Genomic DNA, 10,125 nt, shown 5'->3' with positions numbered 1-10,125 from the left:
AAACATATAACCACTACCATTTTATTATTGTGTGAAATTTCATATTTAAATCATACCATAGAAAATTTAATCATTTGACTGTGTGAAGATGCTATCAGTTTATTGGAGTAGCACAGACACTTTAGTGGATTCTGTTGTTTTAAAAAAACAAAGGATTTTTTTCACAGTATAGCAAACAAAAAGGCAGAAATCTACATCAAATATTATGCTTGACAATCTTGGTGGTCATTGTGGTTCTTCAAAAGGTAAAATAAAAACTGGCACAGGAGGAAAGTATGTCTTTTTCAAAAATGAATCTATGTTTTCTGTGTTTGCTGTTATTAGATGTGGCATAGGCTAGAGCATTTATGTGAAATACACACTCAATTGTCACTAATGACTTCCCACTCACCCTAATTACCATGGTTACAACAATAATGTAGGAGGGGCTACACCTGGGCAGTAGCATGTTATCTTGGTATACATAACATCCCAAGAGCCATCCTTGGTAGTGAAAGCAAAACAAAATGGGAGAAATAGGTATGTGAGCTCTACCCTACTCTTTTATTCTTAGAACCACAACTATCGGCTCCTTTGCAGAAAAGATGTCTTCCAGAAATAGGACACAGCTTACATAGAGTATAAGAGTAGAGCTCTATCTCACCAGACATCCTTATTAGAGGGACATCATCTTTAAACCCTGCGTAGCAATCCATGAAACACTGCCAAGGTTTCCAGGGAAGACAAGATGACCTGGAAGTCCAACTAATTCCTTAAGATCATCCAACTTTTGGATGATTACCCAAAATGCTTCACTGTGGGAGCAGACAACGTCGGCTCCAAACAGATGTGGCAGATGTTTCTTCAAAGGAAGGCTGTTGCGCTGATTAGCAAGAAGACCATAATGCACAAGGCTATCCAAGGGCATACAGAAAACAACCCAGCTCTGGATAAACTGCTGCCACACATCCAGAGGAATGGAGGCTTCATGGTCATCGCCATCAATGGAAATGAGTGGCTCCTGGCTTCGTCTGTGGAGACTGAGTACACCTTCCAGCTTGCTGCAAAGCTCAAAGCCTTCTCGGCTGATCCATCTGTATTTGTGACTGCTGCCACCACTGCTGTTCCTGCCGCTGCAGCAGACCCAAACAAGGCTAAAGCTAAGGAATAGTCAGGGGAATCAGAGGAAGATATAGGATTTGGTCATTTGAACTAATCCTCTCAAAGCAACCAAGTCAGACAGTTTAACTTGAGAAAGATTGAAATAAAGGTTTACTTCTTTATAATAAACAAAACAAAACAAAAAAACAAAAAAAAATCAAAGCAGAGCTCTCACAGGTTATAGAAAGGATTCTTAAGTCTTCAGATACAAAAGTCACCATTGGGTTTATTCAGATAGCTTTTTGACTACTTCTCCCAGTACCCCAAGTATCACTTTAGCAGGTAAAATGTTAGCAGAGTTAGAAGAAAGGAAAGCAAGAAATATGTATAACTCAAACCTTCAACAATCCTACATCAAGCCATCTGAAAGGGAATGCTTCTCCACAGAAGCTGGCTTTTTTCACACTGACCAGCTTCTATTGAGATATCTTTGTCTATTCAGTAATTCTTAGTGTTAAAGAAAGTACCCATATGCAGTCACCAAACCCAGTCAGTATTGCTGATGCCAAGAGTGCTTACTGACAGGAGCCTGATATGGATGCCTCCTCAGAGGCTCTACCAGAGCAATACTGATACAGATGATGATGTTTGAGGCTAACTATAGGAGTGAGCATGGGAACCCCAATGGAGGACATAGAGAAAGAACTGAAGGAGCTGAAAGGGTTTGCAACCCCATGGGAAAAACAACAATATCAACCAACTAAACACCCCTAGAGCTTCGAGCGACTAAAATACCAACCAATGAGTACATATGTAGAGACCCATGGCTCCAGTTGCATATGTAGCAGAAGATGGCATTTTGGGCATCAATAGGAGGAGGAAAGGTCTTTGGTCCAGTGAAGTCTCATTTTTCCAGTGTAGGAGAATGCCAAGGCACTGAGGTGGGAGTGAGTGGTTGAGAGTGGGAGAATCTTCATGGAAGCAATGGGAAAAGGGATCAGAGAAGGGGTAAAGGGGATGACATTTGAAATGTAAATACAGAGAATATCCAATAAAATGATAAATAAATAAATAAATAAATAAATAAATAAATAAATAAATAGAAGGTTTCTGTTACCTAGAAGACAAGTTATTTATGATAACCAAAGATTCAAGAATTTTGATATGTCACTTCATGAGAAAAGTCCTGCATTTGTCCACAGTTTCATGTTTTACCTATTGAAATGCCTTTCTCCAATTTCTGTATATGTCCATCTTAAACTATTCAACTCTTCTTTACATGCCTTATACAAACTGTCAAATTTTCTATGATGAAGACAAAGAAATACTTATTTCTATTTTATAATTAATAAGCCAAAGAGACTAAACTGTTTTATTATATATTTATTATATATATACATATGTTTTATAAATTATGTTACCATTATGCCAGTAGGTTCCATTATTAAAAGATACATGTTGCTGTTGTTTCTGGTTCCATATTTTTTTTAATAATTAACATGAATATTTTCATATGTATTAAGAAGTTCAGAAGTTGCTTATGGCTGTGAGTCACAATTTAAACTATGAATTAATTGGGTGTATTTTTGATTGGGAAAGCGTTCAGTAGGAAAAGTCTCTTTGTTACCTAAAATATAATTAGAAATATATAGAGACAGAGGAATCAGCTAAATGAAAACAAAAATTCAACTTTGTTTTCTGTAAGTCCATCTGAGTAATATTACTTGACTATGAGACAGATGATCTTCCTAGAATTTCTGCCCAAATAAAAGAATAAGGACAGTTATCTACCACAGCCCTAAAAATTGGCTATAATAGTTAAGTCTGATAGAAAAAGAGAAAAAAAGCTGGGCTTTACAGCTGTGAACAAATACCATGACCAATTCAAGTCTTATAAAGGACAACATTTAATTGGAGATGGCTTACAGATTCAGAGGTTCAGTCCAGAATCATTAAGGTGGGAACATGGCAGCATCCAAGTTGGCATGGTGCAGGAGGAGCTGAGAGTTCTACATCTTCATCTCAAGGCTGCTAGCCGAATACTGGCTCCCAGGCAGCTATGACAAGGATATTAAAGCCCACCCCCACAGTGACACACCTACTCCAAAAAGGCCACACTTCCTAACACTCTGGACTAAGCATATACAAACTAACACAAGCCATAACTGTAATGCAAGATGGAAAACTGAAAAAAATGTCACTGTTTTACCATACTTGCCTAACTCTTTTATTCTGATAAAATACACATAAAGTTTATTTTAACCATTTTAACATGCTTAATATTTGGGGGAATTAAATATATATCCATTGCTCTAAAACTGTAACCACGATCTTCTAAACATTTTATCACCCTGAAAGAAAACCACATAACCATAACACACTCATTCCATGTTCCTCCCAAGGGCTTCTGACAGCCATTAATTATTTGCCTTCTTTATATAGATTTATTAATCTGAGTACTTAATATAATTTTTATTATACTATATTCATGTTTATGAGTATGGATTCTCACATTGAAGATGATATTTCTAAAGTTCACTCTTTTAACACATATTAATACCACATTACTTTTTATAACAGACTAATATTTTTAATAAGAATATACATTATTAACTTATTATACACTTATTCATTAACCTGATTGACAATGGTGTTTCATCTATTTCTGCCCTTTGTGAATAATATTGCTGTATTTGTGTACAGTTTTCAGCTTGAGTATCTGCTATCATGTTTCTTATATTGTATTTAACCAGGAATAGGATTAACTTATTGTACAGTCATTTATTATAAGATTCTGGAAGAATAGCCAAGACATTTTCTAATTCAGGTCCATCTTTTTAGCTTCTATTAGCCACACAAGACAGTTCCAACTGCATGTTTTGCCTGACAACTTACTTTATTTCTAATGGCAAACATGTTAGTAAATATTATATAGATTTCCATGTGGCTTTGATTTGCATTTATCTGGTAGCCAATGACATTGGACACTTTTTCATGTGCCTATTGGCCACTTGACTAGCTCCTATAAACTGTTACTCTACAACCTCTATGCATTCTTTTCTTCTCAGTCAGAGTCTTACTGCCTAGCCCTGAATGCTTTCAAACTCTTGATTTTCCTGCCTCAGCCTCCAAGGTACTTGGAATACTCCCGTGCACCAACCAGCACATGCAGCTTGCTTTAGCCATTTTTGAAACTGAAAATTTTGTGTTAATGTTGCTGTTGGCAATTTGGAAATGTTGTGTCTGTATTCTAGAAAAGGACTTCTATTCTCAGCTTTCTTTTCACTTTCTTTTCCCATTGATGCCTGGTATTATAAGGCTTGTTCAAATCTAACTTACCTTTCCTTTATTTTTGTGCTGCACATTCAATATAACATTTAGAAAATAAATATTTGTCCCAAAATTTTCCCTTAAGAGTATCAGTGTTCAACCATTTTTGTTCACCTTTCTGGTCCAAGAACCCACCTGGAGCCCTCAGGACACAGGAACTGAGGAGCAATCTGGGACAGGATTCTCTGGTTTCTGCTGGCACCCAGAGCTAACCCTGTGCCACAGCTATCTACACCAATATTCTGCTGGGAGAGAGATGGTCTCCCAGAAGTGCTGACATACCCAAGAGTACAGATGAGACCACAATTTTTGCTTACATTTCTGGCCCAAGAGGAACCTTCCTGAAGCCCTCAGAACACAGGAATCGAAGAGCTGTCTGGAACAGGATCCTTTCAGTTTCTGTCTGGGTCCTGAGATGAGCCAGTGCCACAGCTCTTGGTACCCAGATCCCAAGTGGTACAGCTGGTCTCCCAGTAGTGCTGACACACAGGCTAACAGGAAGATCAAGCCACTTTCAAAGACAGCAAGACCTGCTAACATAAGCAATAAGCAGATGGTAAGAGGAAAGCACAAGAACATAAACAACAGACAGGAAGGCCATTTGGCATCATCAGAACCCAGTTCCTCCACTACAGCAAGCCCCGGATATTCCAACACACCAGAAAGACATGATTTTGATTTAAAATCACAACTCATGATGATGATAGAAGACTTTCATAAGAACATAAAAACTCCCTTAAAGAAACACAGAACAACATAGGTAAACAGGTAGAAGCCCTTAGAAACACACACACACACACACACACACACACACACACACACACACACACACACACAATCCTTTAGAGAATTATAGAAAAAACAAAACCAAAAACCTGAAGGAATTGAACAAAATCATCCAGATTCTAAAATGAACATAGAAACAATAAAGAAATCAAAAAATATGGCAATCCTGAAGTTAGAAAATCTAGGAAGGAGATCATGAATCATAGATGCAAGCATCACCAACAGAATACAAGAGCCAGAAAAAAAGAATTTCAGGGGCAGAAGATAACATAGAAAACATTGACACAATAGTCAAAGAAAATAAAAAATGCAAAAAGCTTCTAACCTAAACCATCCAGGAAATACAGTACAAAATAAAAAGTTCAAACCTAAGAATTCCATTTAAAGGGCCAGTAAATATCTTCAACAAAATTGTAGAAGAAACCTTCCATAACTTAAAGAAAAAGATGTCCATAAACATAAAAGAACTACAGAATTCCAAATAGATTTGACCAGAAAAGAAATTTCTCCAGTCACATAATAACCAAAATACCAAATGACTAAAACAAAGAAAGAATATTAAAAGCAGTAGGGGGGAAAGGTCAAGTAGCATATAAAGGCAGACCTATCAGAATTACACCAGACTTTTTAGTAGAGTCTATGAAAGCTAGAAGATCATGGGCAGATGTTATACAGAGAGAACATACCCTAAGAGAACACAATTACCAACACAGGCTACTATATCCAGCTCAACTAACATATGTAGAGAAACTAAAATATTCCATGACAAAACCAAATTAACACAATATTTTCCCAGAAATCCAGCCCTACAAAGGATAATAGATGGATAACTCGAACACAAAGAGGGAAAGTATACCCTAGAAAAAGCATGAATGTAATCTTCTTTCAACTAACCCAAAAGAAGATAGCGACGCAAAGATAATTCTACCTCTAACAAGAAAACTAAAACGAAACAGCAGTCATTGGACCCTAATATCTCTCAATATCAATAGACTCAATTACCCAATAAAAACATAAACTAACACAGTACATACAGGAAAAGGCTCCAGCATTTTGCTGCATACAGGAAAAACACCTCAGTGACAAAGACAGACAAAACTACCTCAGCATATAAGGCTGGAAACAGTTTTCTAAGAAAACTTTCCCAAGAAACAAGCTGGAGTAACCATTCTAATCTCAATGAAATTGATTACCAACCAAAGGTTATCAAAAAGGATAAAAAAGAACATTTTATATTCATCAAAGAAAAAACCCTCTATGATGAACTCTCAGTTTTGAATATCTGTGATCCAGATGCAAGGACACCTACATTTTTTATAAAAGAAAACTTACTAAAGCTCAAAGCACACATTGCACCTCACACAACAATAGTGGGAGATTTCAATACCCCACTCTCACCAATGAAGAAAATCATGAAAGCAGAAACTAACAGAGACACAGTGAAATTAGCATAAGTTATTAAACAAATGGATTTAACAAATATCTATAAAACATTTCATCCTAAAACAAAAGAATATACCTTTTTTTCACCATCTTATGGTACCTTCTCCAAAATTGACAATCTACTCAGTCACAAAACTGACCTCAACAAATACGAGAAAATTAAAATAATCCCATGCATCCTATCAGATCATCATGGACTAAGACAAGACATCAATAACAATAAAAAACATAAAAGAGCTAGCACATATATGGAAGCTGAGCAATGTTCTACTTAATGATACCTTGATCAAGGAAGAAAAATAAAGAAAAAAATAAAGACTTTTAAGAATTTAAGAAAACGAAGACACAGAATATCCAAACATATGGAACACAGTAAAAGCAGAGCTAAGAGGAAAACTCATAGCTCTCAGTGCTTCCAAAAAGAAACTGGAGAGAGTATACACTAACAGCTTGACATCACACCTGAAAGTTCTAGAACAAAAGAAGCAAACACACCCAAGAGCAGTAGACTACAAGAAATAATCAAACTCAGAGCTGAAATCAACCAAGTAGAAACAAAATGAACTATACAAACAACAAAACCAAGAGCTGGTTCTTTAAGAAAATCAACAAGATAGATAAACCCTTAGCCAGACTAACCAGAGGAAACACAGAAATTATCCAAATTAACAAAATCAGAAATGAAAAGGGAGACATACATCAGACACTGAATACTTTCCAAAAATGATCAGGTCCTACTACAGAGGCCTATAGTCAACAAAACTTTAAAATCTGGATGAAATGGGCAATTTTCAAGACTGATACCAGGTACCAAAGTTATATCAGAATCAGAAAAACCATCTAAACAGTCTCATAATCCATAAAGAACTAGAAAGTCATTAAAAAATCTCCCAACCAAAAAGTCCAGGACCAGATGGGTTCAGTGCAGAATTCTATCAGACTTTTATATGAGTCCTAATACCAATACTCTTCTAACTATTCCACAAAATAGAAAGAGAAGAGACATTACCCAATTCCTTCTGTGAAGCCACAATTATGTTGATACCTAAACCACACAAAGACCCAACAAAGAAAAAACCTCAGACCAATTTTCCTTATGCATACCAATGCAAAAATACTCAATAAAATTTTTGCAAACCAAATCCAAGAACACATAAAAACTATCATGCATAATGATCAAATAGGCTTTTTTTCAGGGATGCAGGAATGCTTCTATATATGGAAATCCATCAATGTAATCTACTATACAAACAAATTCAAAGACAAGAGACACATGATCATCTCATTAGATGCTAAGAAAGCATTTGACAAATTCAACATCCCTTCATGTTAAAAATCTTGAAAAAATCAGGACTTCAAGGCCCATACCTAAACACAGTAAAAGCAATATACAGCAAGCTATTAGACAACATCAAACTAAATGGAAAGAAACTTGAAGCAATCTCATTAAAATCTGACACTTGACAAAGGTATTCACTCTTTCTCTACCTGTTCAATATAGAACTAGAAATAGCCAAAGCAAATAGACAACAAAAGGATGTCAGAGGAATCAAAATTGGTAAGGAAGAAGTCAAAATAACCACTATTTTGCAGATGATATGATAGTATACTTAAGTGACCCCAACATTCCACCAGAGAACTCCTATAGCTGATAAACAACTTGAGAAATGTGGTTGGATATAAAAATTAATTCAAACATATCAGTGGCCTTTCTGTACTCAAAGGACAAACAGACTGAGAAAGAAATTAGGGAATCAATACCCTCCACAATAGTCACAAATAATATATCTTGGTGTCACTCTAACCAAGCAAATGAAAGCTTTGTATGACAAGAACTTAAACTCTCTGAAAAGAGAAATTAAAGAAGATCTCAGAAGATGGAAATATCCCCCATGCTCATGGTGTGGCAAGATTAATATAGTAAAAAATGGCCATCTTGCCACAAGGAATCTCCAGATTCAATGCAATTCCCATCAAAATTCCAACTCAATTCTTCATAGAGTTAGAAAGAGCAATTTGCAAATTAATTTGAAATAACAAAAATCCTAAGATATTGAAATATTGATATTCTCAACAACAAGAGAATTTCTAGGGAAATCACTGTCTCTTACCTCAAACTCTATTACTAAGCAATAGGGATAAAAATTGCATGTTATTGGTACAGAGACAGGCAGGTAGATTAATGGAATATATTTAAGACCCTGAAACAAACCCCCACATCTATGTTCACTTGATCTTTGACCAAGGAACTAAAAGCATCTAATGGAAAAAGACAGTATTTTCAACAAATGCTGTTTGTTCAACTGGCAGTCAGAATGCAGAAGAATACAAATTGATCCATTTTTATCATCTTGTACAAAGCTCTAGTACAAGTGGATCAAGGACCTCCACATAAAACCAGATACATTGACACTAATAGAAGAGAAAGTGGGGAAGAGCCTTCAACACCTAGACACTAAGGTAAATTTCCTGAACAGAACGCCATTGGCTTATGCTCTTAGATCAAGAATTTACAGATGGGAACTCATAAAATTGTAAAGCTTCTGAAAGGCAAAGACACTGTCATTAAGACAAGCCACAAGCAACAGATTGGGAAAAGATCTTAACCAATCTTACATTCAATAGAGGGTTAATAACCAATTTATATTAAAAAAAGTCATGAAATTAATCTCCAGAGAATCAAATAACCCTATTACAAATGGGGGACAGGGCTAAACAAAGACTTCTCAACTGAGAGATATCAAATTGCCGAGAAGCACCTAAACAAATTTTCAACATCCTTAGTTATCAGGGAAATGCAAATAAAAACAACTCTGAGAGTCCACCTCACACCTGTCAGAATGACTAAGATAAAAAACTCAGGTGACAACAGATGCTGGTGACACTGTGGAGAAAGAGAAACACTCACTCCTCCATTGTTGTTGAGATTGCAAGTTGGTACAACTACTATAGAAATCAGTCTGGCAGTTCCTCAGATAATTGGACATAGTACTACCTGAGGACCTCATCTATACCCCTTCTGGGTATATAACCAAAAGATACTTCAACATATAACAAGAACAATGGTCCACTATGTTCATAGAAGCCTTATTTATGATAGCCAGAAGCTGGAAAGAATCCAGATGTCCTTCAGAAAAGGAATAGATACAAAACATATGGTACATTTACACGCTGGAGTACTACACACAAAAAATATGGTACATTTACACAATGGAGTACTACACAGCCATTAAAAACAATGACTTCATGAAATTCTTAGGCAAATAGATGGAACTCAAAACTATCATCCTGAATGAAGCAACTCAATTACAAAAGCACCCATGGTATGCACTTACAGATAAGTGGATATTATCCAAGATACAATTCACAGACCATATGAAGCTCAAGAAGAAGGATAACCAGAGTGTGGATGATTCAGTCCTTCTTATAATGAGGAACAAAATTTTCACAAGAGAAATTTGGGGACAAATTTTGGAGCAGAGACTG

The sequence above is a fragment of the Micromys minutus genome, assembly GCF_963924665.1.
Source record: "Micromys minutus genome assembly, chromosome: 6".
NCBI classification, from domain to species: domain Eukaryota; kingdom Metazoa; phylum Chordata; class Mammalia; order Rodentia; family Muridae; genus Micromys; species Micromys minutus.
The sequence above is the reverse complement of the archived record's forward strand: the minus strand, read 5'-3'. Positions refer to the sequence as shown.